General features: G+C 40.8%; 1 non-coding gene across 1 annotated transcript; it reads left to right on the plus strand.

The window, feature by feature from the left end:
- The first annotated feature begins 19,765 nt into the window (after positions 1–19,765).
- LOC121621538 lies at positions 19,766–19,930 on the plus strand. Its single transcript, XR_006007649.1, has one exon. It is a non-coding gene; the product is annotated as a U1 spliceosomal RNA (small nuclear RNA).
- Positions 19,931–23,704: the final 3,774 nt, after the last annotated feature.

Consider the following 23,704-nt stretch of genomic DNA (forward strand, 5'->3'; position numbering starts at 1 on the left):
GCCGACCTTGCCCAGAGATCGCTGGCCAAATAGCCCTAATAGACCATCCACCCTACGTGTCAGGATAACATGGGCGCGGCGCAGTCCGTTTCTGCCACTTCTTTCCCCCTAGTCCACCTCCTCTAGTGCTCATCTGTCTGACTGTCTTTGTCATTGTTGATAGAATGATGGGCACTGTCAAGCAAGCCCTGGATCTTGCACTGCGGTTGCTATGACGTCACACAGAGGCAGAGAGAGGCGGAGGGAGATGCCAATGGAGGATTGAGGAGACAGACAGAGATCTAGAAACAAGGAGGAGGGTGGGAGGGTACGTGGGGGAGGGAGGAAAGAGAAGCAAAGCTGTGATAAGGGAAGTGTGAGTGGAAAAAATACAGGAGAATGAGCAAAAGAATCAACCAAGAACCTGTGTGTGTGCTTGTGTGTGTGTGTGTGTGTGTGTGGCTGAAGCACAAGAAAAGGGAATGATTAAGGGCAAGGGTTAGGTGAAGAATAAAGAGAAACCAGTGGAACACAGAGTGGAAAAGTAGAGGGGGAGAGAAGACGTGGGCTCAAAGAGGTATTTTTCTGAAATATTGCTCATGGCTGGGTGCATATGTGGGCTGGTTTTTTTAGTCATCTCAAAAGCTTAGTATTATTGACATGTTCATTGGATTGGATGAAAGAGGTTATCGATCCAGATGAATCAGCAGGTTACCATCAGACAGATGCAAGAAGAAACAGAGAGAGCCTTGCACGAACACTGAGTCAGTTTGCTGCAGTCTTGCAGTTCCTCTTCAGGACAGAAGATAGCGCTGTTGCATTACATCAGGCAATATACAATTAACCGTGCATGGGGGCCATATTTGATCAGATTATATTATAAATGTAAAAGTGTGTGCCCACATGTGCGCATGCGTGCAAGTAGGCATTGATGCATATAAAAATGAGCTTGTGTGCCCACATGTATCAGTGCTGTTCGTGCGTATTCATATGTATGCATGCATATTTGCCTTGACTATGCCATGTATGTGCTATGTTTTTCCATGCATGCATACTGAAATCACAATAGGGCGTGACTCTCTCATATGTCCATGTTTTAATTTCTTCATGTGGACTTAAGCACAACATTGAGCATACTTGAAACCATTGAGCCGGAACATGATTAAGTCTACATGTCTCCACTGTCAAATCAGAAATGCATAGAGTATCCCTTAAGCAACACAGAGCGCGCAGGTTTATGTAACCTGCATGACGTGGCCTCTGCCTTTGGGATAATTGACATCATTTATGCATATAAGGCCGGGATAGACTGAGCCAGGCTGGGTCCCTTGGGCTGCATCATGGGGCTTTAACGCAGCTGTTCCCCCAGTCTCAGAGGACCTCTCCTGTGATGAGGGGGATTGAAGGTAAAGGGCAGGGGCTCTGAGGCTACGCGCTGCAACAGCATGTGATTTCTCTTGGGTGTAGTAATGGGAGTGGCTGCTCTTTGTATTCTTCAGACTGTGTTTTTAAACCTAGCGGGTTGGAACACGTGCAAACATGTTTTCCACCTGTGTTACCAAGGGATGAAGAAAAGCATGTCAAAATAATCATTTTTCCTGTTTTCATTTTCTTGGTCATGGGAAGGACAACGAGGAAAGGAAGAGTGAAAGAGGGAGAAAGAATTGATAAGAGTAACATGACATCTTTAATGTGCTTTTATACAAATTCTACAATTTCTCTTTGCTCATTTAATCACATATGAGGCTCTAGCCATTTGAGAAATGACGCACTGAGCTGCCACAAGTAGACACGTCCAAGCACGTTCACACACTCTGGGAGCTGTGCGATGTAAAGGAGATGAGTGTGATGACAGATGCAAAGGTCGAGAGGGACCAGCATAGTGAATGTTGGAATGAAGGAGAGGGAAGTATAGGAGTTGGATTTACGATGTGAGATATAAAAATCCGGAGCCGAAGAGGAGGAGATAGTAATCAAAAAGCCACAGCAGAATTTGTGGATGTTATTTTCACTGTAGCATATAAAGACCTGCATTAATGCATCACTGCAATAAAACCTTTGTATTTCTACCTTAATAAAGTGCAGCAAGGGAAATGAAGGAGCATAAAAAGAGATATTATTTAGCCAGATAACATCAGAACTGCAGCATGTTTTATCCATTGCAGCAGTCACTTGATTACAATTTGTAAAACTTCATGAATCAAGTTCATGAAACAGTGCTAACAACAATAGACACTGCATCTAACAATAGCAGGCATCCTCTGTACTCAACAGTTTTTTCAGTTACTGTATTGGTGTTGTGCTGTTTGTGCAGCATTTGAGTCACTCCGTCCTATCTATCAAAGGTGGGAATTTGTCGGGAGGGAGGCCAGTCATTATTTGCCTTTGTGATAGACATGGATGAATGGATGTCATAGCTACATAAATCCCTCTAACCCCTCCCTCCCTTCTTGTATTTGATGACTGTGAGTGTAGTGCTTGTTAACCCCCGAACCTCTTGTTCAGTGTGCCGCAGTGTCTCTCTCTGTGTGTGTGTGTGTGTTTGTGTTCAGATTAACTCACAGTGGACAGAGATGTCTAAATATAACGTGGATCATAATCCATTATAAACTAGCAGATCAGTGCACAGACGTTTCAATCTGTGTCATTCTACAGCATGTCAATACTCCAGTCATGTAGTACATGAGCGAAAACTGGGCATATGAACGACGTTAATCCAGGATTAATTTTTCTTTCATTTATTGTGCAAAATTGTTCTAAGTTTAAGCAATAAAACTGAGCAAATCATGGTCTGTGGAACCCTATACACCCCCTGTCTCTCACCTTGGGAATCTCTGTTCTTGCTTTACTGTTATTCATTTCATAAACTGCTGAGCTCCTGCTCTACGGTTTACACTGCTGCCACACCGAGCCACAGTTATTGCCAGCATTCAGTTTATATCCAATTATGATGGTCAACTGCTGGGTCAATCATAACATTTCATAAAAAAAGACTAAAGTCATGATAAAGTTGCTAATTATTTGCAGTGCAGCTGCATGATTTAACCTTCTGCCTGAAATCAGATGGAATTCTTTGCATAATTCAGAAATGAAAATTGTTTGGGAATGTTTTTGTTGAAAAACACTGATCTAACTCAAGCAACGAGATGCATTTGATCTTCTGACTGCAGAAAAAGGTGTGTATGCTTATTGCATCATTCATTGCGACGGATTGAAATGGTCCCTACCATGGCTTGTCTCTCCCATTAGTCTCTGTTAAAGAAAGAAAAACAGAAGAAAGAGCAACAGACTCAGAAGACAGTAAAGGTCTCTGTAAAAAATAAGGGTGGAATAGAGATCATGACTTATGTCTACACATCTCTCTCTCTCTGTCTGTGTGTGTGTGTGTGTGTGTGTGTACATCTATGTGGTTTATTTGTCACTAAGTGCTGGCTAAGAGGATAAAACAACAGAGTGTCCTTGAGCCATATGATGACTTATATATCACAATCATAATAATAATGGGTAAGCATAGACTTTTCTGCATCAACAATAATGGCTGTTATCATACATTTGGTTAGTAAAGGGAGCTTGATGCCCTAATGGATAAAAAGCAGGAAGATCATAAAAGGGTAAGAGAAAGACTATAAGTTAATAAGGTTGTTATTAGTTAAATGACTAAATGCACATCTTTGTGTGTGTGTGTGTGTGTGTGTGTGTGTGTGTGTGTGTGTAGTAATGCAGCTGTAAACAACAGATGGTCTTCTGTCACAGAGTTCTTGCTGAGTGCTGGTGTTCCAACAAAAATCATTTCCATACAGGTTATGTCAGTTATGAATATCATGTACTGTAAACAGAGGAGTAAAGAATATACATTAATATACACAGACCCTTCCTCTTTACCTACATATCTCCCCCTTTTATTTAGATTTTCCTCCTTTTGTCGCTCAGCCTTTTCACTCTTTCTCACACTCAGTCTGGGATAATAACGGTCAGTCTGCCCACCGCCTTCCTCTGAGATGGCTCTGAATGATGTCTGATGTTGCAACAACACCAAACCAAAAGTAAATTTATTGACTTGAAAGAAGTAACAATGATTAATTCAAACATTAAAAAATCCATTATTTACAGGATATGTTCAAACACTGGCTCTTAATTCATTTACATACATGCTTGATTATGAGGTGACTGGAAGGAGCATTTCACTAGCAAGCATGAAAATTCATCTTTGTCTCTATAAGTTACCTACAGAGAACTACATTAGTTCTCACTGATATCCAAGAGTCATAAATAGTCTTCCTGTATAGGTTCAGTGTGCAGAAAACCACTAATACTGTACTTCAACTTCATTTAGTTCATGAATATAGGCTTGCATGAATACATTCCTTCATATATTTCCCTATGAATGTATTCTAACTATGAAATAATCACTACTGTGAACAACATGTGCAAAAAAATGATCGTTCAAAAGATCAATATTTAGGCAAGTTCTGTCAGGGGCTATAATTTCCAATTTCAATAACATCATCACCCATCCAAAACACTTCATCCTCTCCCTGCTACAATAAATTAATAACAAATGATGGGAATATGAAAGTTCATACCATTAGCAGTTCCTGTAGTGGCTGATACAGATCTGTTGGCCTGCTAGCACAGATAAAAATCAGGAGCAGGAAGCTACATCACTCAATGGTGGTAATCACTGATAATGAGAATGAATGGGGTCCCTGTGGCCCTGATACACATCGGCTGATAGACAGTGCTGTTTACTTTCTGACAACACTCTGGCTGCTGATAAATGCTGTTCGGTCTTTGTGTGTGTTGGTGCATGTATATTTAAAAGAAAGAACGCTATAGTATTTAGTAGAGAATATATGTGCACAGGTAATGTCAGGAGGTGAAGACATGCAAGTGTGTCAGAAACATCTCTAATGTGTACTTAGTATATCCAGCTTTGTAAGGCCAAACAAGGTCGGCGACCTCCAGTAAAAAGAATACTTGACCTTTCAGATTGACCCATGAAGATATGTTGCTCCTGGGCGATCACGCAAAAAGCAAAAAAATTGTCTTTTTTAAAAGCACAAGCAGCAACTCAGAGATGCCATGTGTTATGGAAATTAAACGCTAATAGCGCAAAGAATAACAACACAAACACCATCAAAAAGAAACAAAGAGGCTAAAGTTGTGCTACCTAAGATTCAGTTAAAAAGCCGGGTGCAATTTAGATGCAACTACTGCCTGCAATGTTACCACTGAGAATTCATTAAAACCTGTTTTGAGTAAACACATCCCGTGGGGGTATCCGAACCAAACGAAGAACATTACTGCCTCCAAGTTTTCAATAACTCCATCTGAACCTTAAAAAAAAAGACGCGTATCCATGCACAAAAACACAGACACAAACATACACAATTCATTCTCCACATTTAGGTATGCACTAAAACACTCACTGACAGGTTAGCGCAAACATGTGCAAATATATGTGTGCTGGAGGGCATGTTCATGAATATGTGCATGGCTGTATGCATTGCCATTCAAATATCCCTCTCAGCACGTGCACACTTCCAGAGAGAATATGCACAATTTCAGAAAGCAAACAGTAAAGTGCACAGTAAATTGTGTACCATGATGTGAAGTGCATTGCAGAATGCCTGACTTATCAATTCACTGAATAATTATCTAACTTTTGTCTCATGTGACAGTGATGCAGCTTCCAGTCTCGTTGGATGTTTCTGTAACAGCACGGCCTTATGTGAATACTCGGATTCAGGTTTGCCAGTTTTTCTTGGTGGATCTGTTGAAATGGTTAAAGCAGGTGGAAGGGATCTGTGAGCAGCTACCTTCAATTCATACTTAAATCACAGGAAAAAAAAAATTAGGACGACCACGAGGCAGACGAAGGAGGAGATATAGCGGGAGGAGGTGGAAGAAGGCAGATATGACGCATATGCATGACTAAATATGCAATGATGAATGTAATGTTATGCAATGACTAAAACCACAAAACAGAAAGACCTTTTCAAGCCTCATTTTTAATGGCATCAACTCAACTTAGCGGTACACGCAACATCTTCGGGATCTTGCAAAACCACCCTTTCTTTTTAGGGTCTCGGTGTGTGTCTATTTGTATTTGTGCATGTGTGTGAGAGAAACATGGCAATGAACTCTGAGCAAATGGTTTATTTATTGCTGTGAAATGGACCTTTAATCTTTTCAACTCTCCATCAGTGTCTGACTGAGTGGTAGCAAATTGAAATATCAACACAAGGTCCAGACAGCACAAAGCCCCGATTTAAATATTTATTTATTTATCACACACACACACACACACACACACACACACACACACACACATATGCATATATATATATACACATACATATATATGTTTTCTCTCATGCACATGCACAAAGCACAAAGCCCTGATTTAAATATTTATTTATTTATCTCTCTCTCTCACTCTCTCTGTATATATACATACATATAATATATACATTATGTTTTCTCTCACGCACATGCACACACACACACACATACATATATATACAGTACAGGCCAAAAGTTTGGACACACCTTCTCATTCCTTCTCTCGTTTTCTTTATTTTCATGAGTATTTGCATTGTAGAGTCTTACTGAAGGCATCAAAACTATGAAAGAGCACATGTGGAGTTATGTACTTAACAAAAAAAAAGTAAGGGCTATTTGACCAAGAAGGAGAGTGATGGAGGGCTGCGGCAGATGACCTGGCCTCCACAGTCACTGGACCTGAACCCAGTCAAGATGGTTTGGGGTGAGCCGGACCACAGAGTGAAGGCAAAGCGGCCAACAAGTGCTAAACACCTCCGGGAACTCCTTCAAGACTGTTGGAAAACCATTTCAGGTGACTACCTCTTGAAGCTCATCGGGTAAATGCCAAGAGTGTGCAAAGCAGTAATCAGAGCAAAGGGTGGCTATTTTGAAGAAACTGGAATATAAAACATGTATATATATATATGTATATGTGTGTGTGAGAGAGAAAGTGTGTGTGTGTGTGTGTGTGTATATATATGTATGTGTGTGTGTGTGTGTATGTGTGTGTATGTATTTGAGAATCTGTGCAGGCCTTTCCACTTCCACGCCCTCACTGATTTGCAGGCTGAAAAGCAGCATTTCACTGAGGTCTCTGGTCAGGAGTTTTAATTGTGCTAATAAATGCAGCTATCAGTGGTGTACTGACACACCCTGGAGCACACCCCTACATCACTGCACCAAGGTGAGAAGTTAAACCACTGGAGGCTGTAAAAACAGGGTATTCAGCTGGAGTTACTTTTATTCCACTTTCATTTCCTCTAGCCATCTCAAAACAAGTGTGACGAGTGACAGGCCTCTGCTTTTTGAGCAGCGCTTTCCTCTTTACTCAGAGGGCAGGCTTTCAGCAAGTTAGCGCATGCTGTGCATACTCAGTAATGAATGCTAAAAAGGCTTTTATTTATTTAATCTCCTGATGTGACCTGGCTTATATAAATATGAATAAGCTGTGACCTGCTCCTGATGAGTGGGTGGCACCTTGTGTGGTAGCCACTGCCACCACTGTATGAATGTGTGTGTGAATGGGTGAAAGCTGCCTTGTGCTGTAAAGTGCTTTGATTGGTTGGTAAGATGCAGTCCATTTACCATAAGTGCATATTGCGATGCACTTGTCTGTGAGGCATATCATGTGTGCTGGTCATCAGCTTGATAATGCATGTGTGCGCACTGTAAGCTACATTTATTTTAAAATCTTCCTCCAGCTTGATTTTTTTTCAACATGAAGATTTGTTTTGGGTTTCAGCAGAGAGTTTATTTGGCTTTCACTGCTTGCCCGGTGGTTGACCTCTCTGCACTTAAGCGTTTTGTACATCAAATCACAGAGACAGGCTGTTATAGCTTTCCATAACCTGCATTGCATGGGGTCAATATAATTAGTTTACCAACTCAAGAGCTTTCACTGGTAGCAGGGTTCATGTAGTGAATGTAATCACTACTCTGCATTTTCTCTTGAGACAAGATTTATCTCCTCTGCATGCGCCCATGTATTCATATGAAAGGCTGGTAGGGTGATATGATTGTATATATATATATAGAAGGTGTACTGCAACGTGTAGAAAAGAAAAAAAATATTCAGTTTTGGCCCCACTGTTACTGAAGCATGGACAAATCAGGACTTTGAATCTGAAAAAATAAAATCTCCTTTGTGTTGCTGTCAATACGTACAAAGCCAGCCTGAAAATGTGGCTTAATGTTTTGACTTTCTTGTCAGCGATACATTAGGCCATCGCCCCCCTATTCAGGCAGTCAGGGCACGCTTTTTCAGGGCACTATGTGCTACCTGGGTTTGATGAAATATTTAAGATACTCCTTTCACCTCAGTCATCCTTGAAGCCTCAGCAAAGGAAATCAAATATTGAAAGTCTGTGTTTTAATAAATAAGTTTGGCATGCTGCCCAGACAGTTACACACAGTGACATTTGTGTGCACATTCACAGTCGTGCACTCAAAACCACATATCTACCCGTAAAAATAAGCACACTCTCACACAGACCAAATTTAGATGATAGAAAATGCCTTTGAAATGCACATTGTATTTCTCAGCAAATGGTGTATAATATCCCATGGCCAATTATTTGAGTGTGCAGAATTTGTTCAAGAAGAGGTCAACCTAAAGTCCATGTTAACGTTTGTGGCTCTGCATGTTGCCAATTTAGCACTTATAAACAGGAAGCCCACAGGGATTAGAACAGCAGGGGGACACAAATACTCTTCTTCTTCCATTTGATATGTGCTGACATGTGTACGTGCGCATGTACAGTGTACGTCTACATGTCTGTAAAAGATAGGGAAAACCGTGCATATGCAGTGGGATGAGACAAGCACTCAAGGCACTAATGTACTTTAGAAGCCCATGTGACATAACTCCAACTGACTGTTTGCTGGACACTGGACAGGAGGGATAGGACTACTGTTCAGTTCCGCAGTAAAGTGTATTCAGTGATACGATTACTGCAGACATTTTAGTTCTAAACTGTTGTGCTTTCCGGCAGTTCTGCCTTTTGTCTTTTGCCAGTTCCGAGCTGTTGGACATTTGAATAATTTGTCCTCCGTGTGAACCTCCCTGAAAATCTTTTCGCTTTGGCTTTGCTTTTTGTTTTAATTTATTCCTCTTATGTACTACAACACACATTATTTGTGATTCCAGAGTATGTGTATCTTTCCATAGTATTAATCCAATTGCATTACTGATATAGTCCTTTCTGGTGTATGCAATACATTTGCTATTTATTATGCTATTAATTTTGCATTCTATGCAAATTTGTGCAGGCATGGTGGTGCAGTGTTTACCGACTCACACCAATATGGTTCTGAGGATGTATCTGCTGGCTGGCTGGAGCCTCTCTGTGTGGGGTTTGCATGTTCTCCCTGTGTGGGTCCAGTGACATGCAGGTTGGGTTAATTGGCAGCTCTAAATTGCCAATAGGAGTGAATGTGAGCATGAATGATTGTCTATATCTGTATGTCAGCCCTGTGACTGACTGAAGACCTCTCCAGGCTGTACCTGGATAAGCGGGTATAGGTAAGGAGGATATTAAGGATGGAAGGATGAATGGATAGATGGAGGAAGGATTTGTGACCTTATCCAACAAGTATTTGCATTCACATGGCCATGTGGATGTAAAACATTCATACATTTACCTCACCCCCATAAATCTCTCTCATACTATAGCTTTTCTAATTTTTTCGCTTTTTTTTTCCGTTACTTCTTTCTTGCAGTTCCTGTTTGGGGCCCAAAACATCTTATACAGTAATACTTACATAAGGTTTTGAATGCAAGACTTGTGGAGTGTTTTTTACAGTGTGTTATTAGTGCTTTTCTGAAGTAAGGGTCTGACTACTTCAACACACACACACAAAAATGTACCTACTGTTTCTTATTCCTCTGTCAGAACCTCTTCTGCTTGTTGTTAGCCATAACATTATGTTGTAGTATCTTAGTGATGTGATGTGAAGCAATATGTCTGACTGAGGCATCTGTTGTGTCAGCGTACTGTATATGTGCTCTGTTGTGTTCTCTGTCAGTGATGGCCTGTTGCACTGTGTGTGCATCATCAATAATAAAAAAAATACTTCTATATCTATGCTGTGCAGTTTTATGTGTTTGTCTGTGTGTTCACTGATTAATATTTTATAAGGATAATAATATAGATATCACTGTTTTTTCTAACACAAAGATCTTCTGTAGCCCATCTAATGTTTTTCCTTCCCTCGTCTTCCTCTCATTTCTCTCCACTTTTATTGATGTCAACCCTGTCATAGTGTCTCTCGTCTGTTCTCAGTAGATCTAAGTGTCCCTCTCTCTGCCTTTCTTCTCTGTCCCAGCCATTTGTCCACGCCTGCTGCCCTCCATCCTTTCCCTTTCTGTCTCTCCAGTCATCCATGTCTTTCTTCCTCATTTTTCTCAATCTCTGCTCATCCCTCCATTCACCTTTTCCCCCCTGCTCATCAGCCCCGTCTGCACACTTTTCTGTCCTCGTTTTCTCCACCTGATAACAAGCAGGGTAGTGCCATGCTACGCTTCACTGGCTCCCCTCCCCACTGCACACGAAGAATGTGGACGATGTACAAAGAGACCCAGGAGGTGTGGAAGCACATATGCACACACACCTGCACACGCACACACACACAAACACACATGCACAGATAAAGGGTGTATATATTTACACACACACACACACACACACACACACACACACATACTTACACACTACTGGGACACGTTTGATTTATCTATTTTTACCATGAGTCATCAGCCTGGTGAGAGGCTAGTACCCACTATATAGTAATGAAATTTATAGCTGTCTTTCACTTACTAGCTTCACTTTCAATAGGAGTGCTGAAGCAGCAAGACATGGATATGAATAATGCCATAATTCATGTCCAGATCATTAATTCTTCTGCCTCGCCAGCTCTAGATCCCCGTGAAATGTTTTGCACAGATCAAGTCTGCTTTGTTGCCGTTCTGGTACTCAAATAAAGTTATGTGGAAATAAAGACTTAATAAAGATACAAGAAGAGTTTGGAGTGATTTGAGGTATGGTAGAAGCAAAACAAAGTCTGTCCAAAGTCTGTCTGTTTAATGCTTCTTAATATTCTGGATTAGAATATTGGAGAAAAGTTTTCTTTATATGAAGATGGGGTAAAAAGAAAAAAAAAAAGGTCAATTTGCATAATACTGAATTCTGAAAAAAAATATGGTACACAACAAGTATTTAGTTAGTGACAGTCTGATAATCAATAAATTGTTAATGAGAAGTTCCTGAATAACTCTGATTCGAGGAGTATGTAGTAAATAATAAAGAGTTACTAGAGGACAGAGTGGGAGATACTACATTAATTAATCAAAAGGTAACGATAAATTCAAAAGCATCTGTGAATGAGTTGTGCCTGAATAAGTCGGAACCAGCCGCTGAGTAGCACTAACTAGTAACGACCCATTCATTACTAATTCAGTCTCTTAATGTCCCCTCTCAAGTGACGTGATACATCATAGTGATGAGTTACTAAGTAGTCCTTATTACGTCATGACAAGTGGGCTTTTACTGGATTATTCACAACTAGATTCTCAATAACAATCCAGAGACAGCAGGATTATCCAAAAATCTCACCATCATATTCAGATAAGATAGCAAGTTTATTGTTATGTATGTTTGGAATTACTTGCTGCTTACATGTGTTTGGCTACTTGGCTACCCACTAGGACAGCGCTGGACAGTGCTATACCAATGATCAAAGAATGCTAACATGCATCTGATGCCTCCAAACAACACTTCAGAGTTAACGTTACTATTCAAGCCTCAGCGATAACCCTGAAAAGACCAGATTAAATGAACAAATTAACTTATTATTATAGTGGATTAGCAAATAATATATTCAAGCATGCACCCTTTACAAGCTTGGCACAAATGTCACCAGAACAAAGTAGCACATTATTGTTTTCTTTGGTCCTGTTTCAGGTGGGAGTGTTTACATAGTCAAGTTTTAAAAAAATGTGCATCCTTACAGTAGATTTGACTTCATGCAGGATTGATTTCTCCTTGTGAGGCTTCGCTGTTGCTTCTGTTTTGAATAGAGCTCATGCTGCTTATGAAATTGAATTAGTAGGTGGAGAACTGACTGAGGAACCTGGAGCTCACCATAGTATCACTGTTGGGGAACAAGCTTGCTCTTAAACCAATGATGAATAAGTGGCCCAACATATGTACTGCAGTATATTGAAACTGTTGACTAAAATGCTGAAGGCAGTTTCCATGGGTCAGCTGAATAATAATAATTCATACTTGTTGTGGATGATATTCCATTATTGTAGACACAGATAACCAGAGACAACAATAGAATACAGAGAATGCTAGAGGATTAGATAGTGATAGTGATAGACTCCAACAAAAAGAAAAGAACTAAGAAATCTGACTTGCAGGAAAATAAAGTTTACTTTCATTCTTCGAGCAGAATTCTTGAAACTGTCAGCACAGTACAGCCAGAAAACAGGCTGTGGCTCGCAAAGCGAAATTTATTACTGCTTTATCATTTGGTTTATGTTCAATGAGTAGTGACATGAGAACTGAGGAACGAGAACTAACGATAGTCTGATTAGCAGCAGGAGTGTTGCAACCTGAGCTCATCACACTGCCAACTAAAAACAATTAATTCTCAGTGGTCCCAACACAGCACTCACGCTGTTACCTTGAAGTTGATATGGATGGAAAGAAGAGAGCAAAAGGCACTGCGGATGGGTAATTAAAAACATATTAATCATAAGTTTGCCTTAATTTATGGCTGATTATTCTGCTGCCTTGAGAAAGAATAACAGTGAGGAGAACCACCGGAGAGAGCATGGTCAGAAGATGACATCTGACAAATGCGACCTCATTAAGCAAGTTTAACAGCCCCATATTGTTCGCTTATGGCTGCATGTAAACAGTGTCACACTTGTTTGGGCATAAGGTTACAACTTCAAAATATTTTTCTGTATTGCTTAACAAAGGTGAAAGTTGTATTGGTGTCATTTTGAGTTCCGCAGCTTGCTTGGAGCTGTATCAACAGCCAAAAAGCATTCACCCAACCACCGGCCGATCATTCTGCTATATCTGCTCGAGTGAATCATAATGGGGAGATGCCTCTGGCAAGCTGGTGGTGTGAAGAGGGCAGGCTTTCAACTGCCCAGCCAGCACATGCCCACATGACAGCAAACATCCGCTTTGCTTAAGTGTCATTGAGCTGACGCTGAACTCTGACCTCCCTGTGGAGGGGGAGCAATAAAGAACATTTCCCTGCTAGGATCACACCAGTGTCATTGGGAAACAAACAAACACAAAAAGCAAGACAAGGATCTGGTCAGCACACAACCCCACTTAAGAGAAGAAGGTTTTCTCCTACATTTTTACATTTATTCCTGACAAAGCGGCTTATCTTTACGTAACGAGGCTGGAGACAACGAGTGAAGTGATGGACAGAGTGAGTGAGCAGGCAGTGAAAGCTATGGCATGGTGAAGAAAAGCACAAATGCAACAATGTTTGCAGGCAGGTCAAGAGATGAATATATGTAAGTGTGCAAAAGGAGCAGGCAGAGGAGGGAGAGAGCGAAGAAGAACACAGCAAAGAGAATGAGGGAGCAGCAGTGGTAAGAGGAGGAGGAGAGAGGAAGAGGAGGCTCCTCTGGGGTGTAATTAAGGCTCTGAATCCTGTTCGCCATTGACCGCTAGAACTTAAGAGAGATGAGGGGAGAGATGTGCGAGCAAAGATGCACTGAGAGAGGATAAAACACAAGGGAAGGGGAGTCCCTCAGCGAAAGACTGTGCGAAAAAGGAGGACGAACAAGTGAGGACAGTGGAATAAAAAATGGTAACTCCAGCAGAGAAAGCTAAGATGGAAATGTGTAAGAAAACACATGGAACATCACATAGATAGAGCATAAAAAACAGAGGCGGTGGGAAAATGGAATAACAAGTGAAAGAGGGAAAGAGAGAGCGAGTGAAATGTGAGAGGGCACGAGCGTGAACATGATTGACAGATTAATCGGTTGATGTGCACCTAGTGTAATTTTCACCGGTCAGCGACCTTTAGTTTCATCCTTCCATTCTGTGTAGATATGTAACATAACATGTTTTAAAGTGGAGTTCATGGAAGAACATATTTTCCAGCCCTAGCCCTTACTATTTATTATGATCTCATGTAATGTTACTCCACCATGGGAAATCAACCGCACTGCAGAAATGATTGGTTGATGGAGGCCACATACTGAAGGCTACAAGTGATATCGTCCACCGTGACATTACTACGATGGACGTGGTGCTGTCTCCTGTCTGACAAATTGATTGACTTTTAGTGAGCCGATATTCTCGGAGGTGGAGGACAGCCCTTGCAGAGAGAAAGAAGACAGGCAGGCACTGGTGTGTTTGCTCATGGTACTGGGCTGTCACGATGCTCTGGCATCTAAAAGGAGGAGGCTCCGGGGGTAAGCCATATAATGTCTTCACTGGTCGACTTGTTTATGATAAGGCTCCTGCATTGTAAATCCTTTGGCTATTAAGCTCGACGTGCTGGTGATAAGAAGCTTTGTGCTTTTTTCCAGGTGCTCTCAGATCTACTACCTTTTTTTTTTAGGAATCAGTGGCTTTTATCTAGCCACCGGGACACAAGAGAACAATTTTGATCTAGTTTTTTTTAAAACAGGGTTTAATGCAGGAAAAGGGGTTGAGTTATTTAAGCACAGGCTGCATCAGTAAACTGTGGCAAATTTGAAAATAAGGTTCAATCAAAATATAGAAGTGATCTGATATAGAAGAGTCATGGATATGGATTGATTCAGCTGCTTCGAGAAAACAGAAAAGAAAACACACACCGCAATGTTAACGTCAGCCCCTTTAGTCTTGTGATAAAAAAACAAAAACAAAAAAACTTGGACTGTTAAAATCTTTCACGCCAACTGGTTTCAGACTTGAGTCAATACGTAAAATTTCAGTGTATGAGGCGGGGGATGATCTGCACAGCACAACTTAACATATTCACGAAAATGACATGCCTTTGAAACTGGCATGCCTTTGAAAGAACTTCTCTTGAGATTTTCTGGCTCCCACAGGACAGAGAAGAAAAGCCTGCAGAACATCTATGCACTGACATCCAACACTGATCCTATTACATTTGGCATGAGTGACACACACAGCCGATAGGATAGGCCCAACAAACGCTGTTAATTGTTTTATCTGACATTTGGCCACAGAGGGACACACATTAAGATACATATTACTAATGTAAACCCTGATTAACTCAATATTCCATCATCAGAGGAACACTGACCCTGATCTGATGTCTGATTGTCAAGCACTTTCACTCAAACCCCTGAGACCAAAACCGATGATGACAATTCGGCTCCAGTTCAGCAAGATGAATTGAAGCATGAAGATGATTTGAAAAGTCACCGTAATTGACGCTGACAGTCATGGGATGACTGTGCGTTGGGTGCTGTTTCCTTTCTGAGAGGAGGTTTGGTGCTGCGAGCGGTTGGCTGCATAGGCTCGCCGCTGATGCTGAGCTCCCCCGGGTGCTGTGGTGAGTCAGGTTCCCTGTCGCAATGCATTCGCTACAACACAGACATGCTCTGGGGAGTCCATGACTGATCCTCCTGCCCTACAGTGCGCTGTTTGTGTGCATGTGTGTGTGTGTGTGTGTGTGGCTGTGTGTCTTCAAGTGGGTGAGAGTGTACGCTTGGCATGTGTCCTGCATAAGTTCAAACTACAAAAAAGAGTTCCTTGCTGATGCCAAATACCTTGACCCAGTCGGCACATGGCAAACACTCATCCTGCGTCTGGTACGTAATGTGTCTTTGGACAGTCACAGCATGACTGTGACACTTTGCCTTTGTTCACAGTTTGCAGAGCTGAGAGATGTTAAGCGCCATTGTATTCTGTATACATACTGACTGCTACTACTATCAAGTGCTGTTTGCTGCTGGTGTTTTTATCGGTGCACCCTCTTTGTATACTCATATGCATAAAGGGGTTGCCACGTCGATGACATAGATTGACGAAGCACACTGGCCTCCCATTGCCAAGGACATCACACAGAAGGTGATGGATGGAGCTCTGAAGCTGAGGCCTGTCGCTTGTCCGGTACTGAAAAACAGTATAACATTAACAATGAAATGCACGCACCAGAATTGTTGCTGGAAATCGTGCAAATTTAAATATACACACATTTTTAACAGTAATGCAAGAATAAATAGATTTACTAAAGATGAGAAATATTCCTATAGAGTGCCTGTGAGTTGTATGGCATAAAATTCAGAGAGGCCAGAGATTGCCAAAGTAACTGAATGATCCATTATGAAATTGATCTATCAATTGTGGAAGATACGAGCCAGCAACATACAGATATACTGTATGTTTGAACCACAGGAGTTCAAACATACAGTATATCTGTATGGAAAGTGATGAGTGCCATAGACTGACTAAAGTGAACAGTATGGGATTTAATGCAACAAAGTGTGTCCCCACTTATATACCAGACAAGGAAAGTGTGTTATTCTAGACACACACACACACTCCTTTTTGGTATGACATGATGTAATATTCATACGACGTGATATATGATATCTGGCGACTCGATAGGTCCGCCCTCACCACACACTTCGCACATCATTAGTCTTCATATATCTCCAAGCATTTTCCTGCCCTCTGTACCAAGCCGTAGAGGTTAAATTAAAACCAACACTGTACACAGAGCAGCCCTCTGTCTGCCTCCCCACCACTTTTCTCCCTCATGGCTCCCTTAATTTACAGCCTTCAATCTATTCCCATTTCATTTCCTGCTCATTTTGTCCTGGTATATGGTGGTGGCTGACTACACTCCAGTGTATATCTTGCGAATGAAAATAGAGTTTTGGGCTTGTGACGACTGAATGCTCCTTTGTTTACATGGCTGACATGGCCAAATAGTGGTGGTTCTAACCTTGCTTACATGAATTTTTATATGTTTACACATGAATATACATGTATATACATTGAGCAACAGAGGCGTCAGAATGTGCTACGATGGTCACTGGTGCATAATGAAACATTCCCACAACACAGATGATGCCAGACCTGGTCTGTCCTCGAGTTGCGGGTAGCCGACCAGTAATAGCATTTTTTCAGACTTCTGATTGGCCAACGTGGCTTTGCGGTTAGGGTTATATCGCTGCCATTTGGTTTAGCATGCTAGTTTTGGTTTTCATGGACTAGGCCTGTATCTGCACTGGAACTCAGACTTCTGCTAATGCAAAGTGTAAGAACTGTTTAGATAAAACATGCCACACTTTTTAATACGTTTTATCATGTGTGCATTGGGGAAATTGATACGCTTTGATCTTTGGAATAAAATGTCTGTATAGTGCAGTTTACTTGACTTGAAACATTTAAAAAAATGCAGGGAAATATGTGACAACCAGATTTTTTTCCCCAGTATGCAACACAGGGCTCATTGTTCTTTTGTCCGATATTCCTTTGTTAGTTTTACGAGTCGCATCTTTTCTGCTGCTGTGTTTACAACATGTAATGATGAATTGAATAAGCACTTGGATCAGTACTCTGCACTGATCCACTTAATGACGTACTTGCTACCCTGACAGACTGGTTTTAAAAAATGGCATCAGTCTCAGTGAATGCATCACTCTCTGACAGGAGTTAATTAATATTGCAAGACAGAAATACACCGTTGGATTGTAGATGCCGTTGTTGGATTTATTCCACAGTACTTCTACTGATGCATGGCTGAACGTCACTGGATGATTTTTAACTCATCAACATTGTTATAGCCTTGAAAGTCGTGGCTTTGGACTTCAGTTTTCCGCTGATCATTTTTCACCTACAGGCAGTTCATTCCTGACACTTGGATGGACAGGGTGTTGAGCACTGCATGAGCTTAGTCGAGTGTTTCCTCCTTAAATGTTGTTTTCATGCTTGTTATTATTGACCATGAAATTTCATACTTTTTTTCCCACAAAGTGCAGCTTCTTACTGTTACTGTAGTTGGAGAAAATGGCTCATACAGCATGTCAGTCTAGCTGGTACTGTACCTGTCATATTGGTGACAGTTTAGGTACCAGGAGCCTGTTATCAGCTCCCCCTGTCATAAGTAATATAACACTAGCAACAACCATCTGGTCTGGTCCACCAGTCAGAAATACTCCACTATATTAATTTGAGATTCAATTCTGACTTTGGTGGGATCTCATAGCTTCATGGTGGCAGTGGAAACGTGTGCTATTTCTATGCCACCACCTGACATGTAGAAATCGTGAGCTCCCTCAGGCCTCAGGCCAGTGGATGAGCTCCATATGTGAAGTTTGCATCAGTGAGTTAGCAATGCAGTGACTGAATCGCTGTTTTAGGTAGCCCATTACATTTGAATTAATTAAGCAGTATGTGCAATGTCAGTTTTATAGCAAAGTTTGTTAAAAGTGGCTATAAGGGATTTTTATACAACAAATAACAATGTGAAAACAATGTGACAATGTGAATGGGGTTCCTCGTAGTATGAGACAGCTTTATAGAGCTTTATAATGAGTTCCAGCTTATCGTTTCGCTGTCTGGCCTCTAACTTTACTGTTTTAGTTCACACTCACTGCGTCGTTTTTGGCTGCAGCGGGCAGCTCCCTTCAGTGAAAAAGCTCTGATAAAGCCACTCCACACTACCTGCTCAGCACCAAACAGCAGACGGGGAAAGCTGGTGACCGGCTAGTCAACATCATGGAGCATTTAGGAGCAAAAAAGCCAGATCTCCATCATTACTTAGTGGAGCAATACTGAACTTATATGTTGCTTTGTGATTGATGGATGTGTATATAAGCAACTGTTTGCTCACAAATTAACCATAACATCTTAAAAGGTGATGATATTTCAGTGTTGTGTTCACAGCTTGTGTTATTGCAAAGTTAATCTCATAACATTTCATAATTTTGTCAAGCGGACAAAGAGAAGAAGTGTGTGGAGAGAAATGTGTGGTAAAACTTTGGCAATTAAAGAATGAAATAAACTACAGCAGCTTCAGTAAGCTTATGAGAATTTGACTTGTCTCAAGTATGCAACTGCATATTCATGACCATAAAATGAGGATATTTTCGTATAATCCTTCCAACTCTGCAGCCTATGGCCTCCTCTTATGCCCGTAGAGAAACCACTCAAGTGGTAAATTGCTTCTCAAGAAACGCTTATCTTAAGATAAGTGGAGTTTAAGGGTGAAGGAGATAAGCAGAATGAAGGAAATTACACAGAGGAGTTAACATTCAACAGTAAGGTAACCTCCATGTCCCTTCCATGTCTTGTCTATCCCTGCAAATCCCAGTTTACATTTCTTATTCTTTATCTCAGTGTATCCCTCCTCCTTAAACCAGCTTATTGATCTGAGCACAGACAAAGGTGGACAATGAGGACTCAAGCTCTGCAAGCAGAAAGGATGCTGAGGCAGTTTCTCTCTTCAGGATTTTACTGAAGGTTAGCTGCAAGCAGGAACAAAAACACTGAACTCTCAGCAGAAGGCTAAAAACTATGGCTAGGAGCTCGATACTGTATGGTCTTTACATTCAAGCACAGACTGGGGCAGGGACGAGTCTAAATATACACCCAAACACTGAGTCATCTTTCACCTCCTTGTGAATGCAAGATAAAAAATTACCTCAGGTAACAACAATCCTGTGCAAATTAAAATCTACAGCAATTAAATGTCATTAATGTCATCATTTAATGTTGACTCGTTGACCTAATTACTCTCCTGGCTTGATATTACACTAAGTGGCATTCTAAGGTGGTTCACCCAGGGCGAGGCTAATCCATTGCACTACAGTTGCGCTAACCCCTGCGAATACTCCAAATGTGGGAGTATCTGCATAATTTCTGGTAGTGGGGGACTGCGTATACGCACTCTCCCCTGATTTTCCCCTGGGGATCAATAAAGTTTATCTTATCTCATCTTATCTTACAATACATTGCATGTGACACAGATGTGTTCAAAAAGACTTTCAAGGTGTTTTTATCTGTTGTCTCACCTTTAGTAAATCTATAGTATGTCCTTAGTGCACTTTCTCACTCCCAACTCATCACATATGGACACGTGGCCAGAGGCATTACTTTTTGTGAAAGTAATCAACAATTTAGCTACTTTTTTAAGTGAGGTTTATTGTTTTCAGTAACTACAAATGAAAACCCTTTTCTCATCACGTCTGCGCTTCCGTCTAATTACAGTGCACGGGAGCTGAAACCTTTACAATGCCCCTTCAACAGTGTAAATTATCATAATCATGTTTTTCTGAGAAGAAGTCTGACCCCCCCCTTCTTTCATCCTCCTGCTCACTCCCCTTCCCTCTCTTCCTCTATTGGTGTTTTTGCAGCAGCGAGATAATTACAGTCTACACACACACACACACATACACACACACACACACACACTGGAGGCCTCGCACAGCGAAATAGAGCACGTTAAATATTTATGTGGACACTCTGAGAGGTTATTCCTCCCTGAAATTTTAATGTTTCTTCCCTGGTAGAACCTCAAGAACATATATGCATGCAGCCGTAGGTCAGAATTGGGTGAAAGGTGCCGTACAAACGTGGAAAGTTTGGTCATCTAGTCTGCCACCGTGAAAATATGTCACCATAACCATAATCATAACCATAAGTAATCTCTAAAACAATGTAAAACACTGCCACCGAAGCAATACCCATGGACTAATTTATTAACTTGCTATTTTAAGTGTTTGAAATGTCTTAAAACATAAAATTTAAGCAGTAGATTTTTTTTGTTTTAAAGAATGAGAGGAATTATTACATTTGTTGAAACCCCAGTCAGCAAGTTATGAAACATATATTCCCCACTGTGCTTCATTATTCTTGTTGAGCATCTTAATGAAATACTAAGAAAATCGAATGAGAAAATATATTTTAATAAGGAAATACATAAATAAATGAGAAATAAAAGCCATTCACTGTTAAACTCAGGAACTCAATGAAATTTGTATGGATGCAACTCTACCTTTGTTGGCCTTTTTTGGATTAACCTCTTCTGTCCATAGTAAAACTGTGTTTTAAGAAACAAAATGGAAAAAAAGGATATTTAGAAAGAGCTGACTCAGATACTGAAACTGCAGTTAGTGTTTTTTTCCCCCCAGTACTTTATTAACATCTTCATCTCTCACCAAGAGGACAACAAGGTCTGCGGCCATGACAGCCTGTCAGCTGGGGTCCATAGCGTGATGAGCTCCAAGTGCAGCATGACAGGCCTGGCGGTGGGCTGATGGTGCACAGCCTTCTGGGAAGGTCAATTCTCCAGGCAGGGGGAGAGAGGTAAAGGTTAGTCACGATGCAACAATGAACAGTTGGATTTAGGACAGGGAAAGGTTTAATCAGCTCATGTGATGTGAATGTAGAGGGCTGCATAACACATAATTACATGAGTTCCTGGGTTGTAACTAATGAAAACGTAACATCATCACTTAATAATTAGACTGGACTTTTGGACCGTTTTGGTCTTCTCAAGTTCCGGAGTAAAATTTCCCAAAAAGACAAATGTTTTTCTTTTTATGTTTAGGTTCCATAAATATTACACAGGTGCAGTAGCTGAAAGTTCAGCACCCACAGACGGTCATGTTGCCTTCCAACAATTTCATTCTTTTCATTGGCTGTGATCGTAGTTATTCCAGGTTTGCAACAACATGCCAGTGGCTGCAGTGCTTTCCTGAGCTTAATCCGCTGTTTCGCAAAATGCGTTATAACCTATTTTCTATGTCGAGTGGGCTGGGGAAAATTCCAGCAGAGTGTGGATGGAGTCAAAGACAGACGGAGAGGAAAATAACCCTTCTCAAATTCATCTGTGTTAATGTAGACATGGCCTGTTATGGCAGCACGACTCAGCCAAGCAGGTGCAATATGTGATTGCGACTGTGACACACAATCACGCACACCACCAGGAAAGACAATAAACTGGCTGTACAAAATAAAATTATCCATCCATGCACCAAATGCCCACACAACAAAGACATTAAACCTTGATAACCTTAACACGTGATAAAATTAATCTTTCAGCACAGCCACCATATACTGTAGCTATACAGATACTTGGTCTGTTGTGTGCATTTGTATTCCATTGCAGCAAAAAATGACAAAAGTAGCTTGGAGAACTGAAATCAAGAGTCCACAACCAATTTCCCCCTGCACATCACACGTCCAATATCAGACTCAGTGGTTCTGGAATGATTTGCGTCCCTGTTTGTGTCCTGTGGCTATATACAATGATCTGTGGATATCTCACAATGCATGAAATAATGCTGCCATACAGACAAAGTAAAATGTAAACAGACATTCATATATGCTTCTCGTCAACACATACACATACGCAAATAAACACTCGTGCACTGCATGGACTTAAACAAGTAAACAAACAACAGCACACACACGAACAATGTAATTGATCAGCTGCAGCCCTTAGCTGGAGGATATGTCACAGAACGATAACCCTTGTGGGATTAATGGTATCAGATAGAGAGAACAGCAGGAAAGGAGCTCAGAGGATGTGGCAGAAGTGGTCTGGTCTGTGAGTGCATTTGTTTACTTCATTGCACATATAAAAAATGCATGAGAGAAAATAATGAAAAAAAGTAAAAAGAAAAGCCAATAAAGGCTAAATCCGAAAAGGTAAGTGCAATGTGTGAAAGGGAAGTTTCTTTTTTGACTTTGATTTGAACACAAATCACCTTTTTCAATTTACATGCAAAGAACGTACTTTCAGCAAAGCTAGACAAGAGGAAATCACCTTTCTCTCTGTTTGAGTGGTTTGGCATTTTTTTAAAGCCTGTTGAACAACCACAAACAGACTAGCTCAAAAAGTGTCTTTAGCCAGAGCATAATAACAAGTATATTACTGTGTAATACAGTACTTAATACTTGTGAAATGGTAGCTGCTTCTTGCATATGCATTGAGATGTTTGTGATATTTTTACTTTATGAAGCTATACATACTAACTCGCTGGTTTATTCATATCTAATCTGAGATGTTACTGGAGTCAGGAGGATTACTGTTCTTGCTTTGCCGTGAATCACAGGGTGTGTTTCAATGAATGCATTATTCTAGAAGTGAATGGAATGTGGTGGGCAAAGATTTTACTGTCACAGAAGAAATTCACAGACTGGTGACAAGGTTCATATTTTTAACACTGGCCAGCTGATAGCAGCTTTTTAGAGCAGAGGTTTTATGTTTGGACAATATGAATAGGCAAATTGTCTTTTCAAAGGGACTCATAGAGACTCAATAATGCCTTGATCCATTTCATATTTTATATTGTGACAGGAATCAGCTAAATTGATCCTGACAGTTATCAAACGAACATCGTCTCAGTGGTTTGTTAGCTTAAAGGGACAGTTCATCCAAACTCCATCCATCTACTCATGCAAACAGTTTTGGTTTTATATGTCAAGGTTTTGAGATATCTGCGTGTGAGGTCTCTGCCTCCACCCTAAAACGATCCCCGGACAACCCACAGCTTGCAATAGATGTCAATGTCAATAGATATTTTTCTACACCCTTTTTCAGGTTTCAATTAAATGTGTCTAATAATGTATGTGTCGATTTCGATGTTGCTGAGTAACAGTGTGTGTCATTGGCTGTATGCAGACGGCATCCTCAGTTTGTGTGTGTCATGTTTCATGCGTCT

Source organism: Chelmon rostratus, chromosome 17 (assembly GCF_017976325.1).
Source record: "Chelmon rostratus isolate fCheRos1 chromosome 17, fCheRos1.pri, whole genome shotgun sequence".
NCBI classification, from domain to species: domain Eukaryota; kingdom Metazoa; phylum Chordata; class Actinopteri; order Chaetodontiformes; family Chaetodontidae; genus Chelmon; species Chelmon rostratus.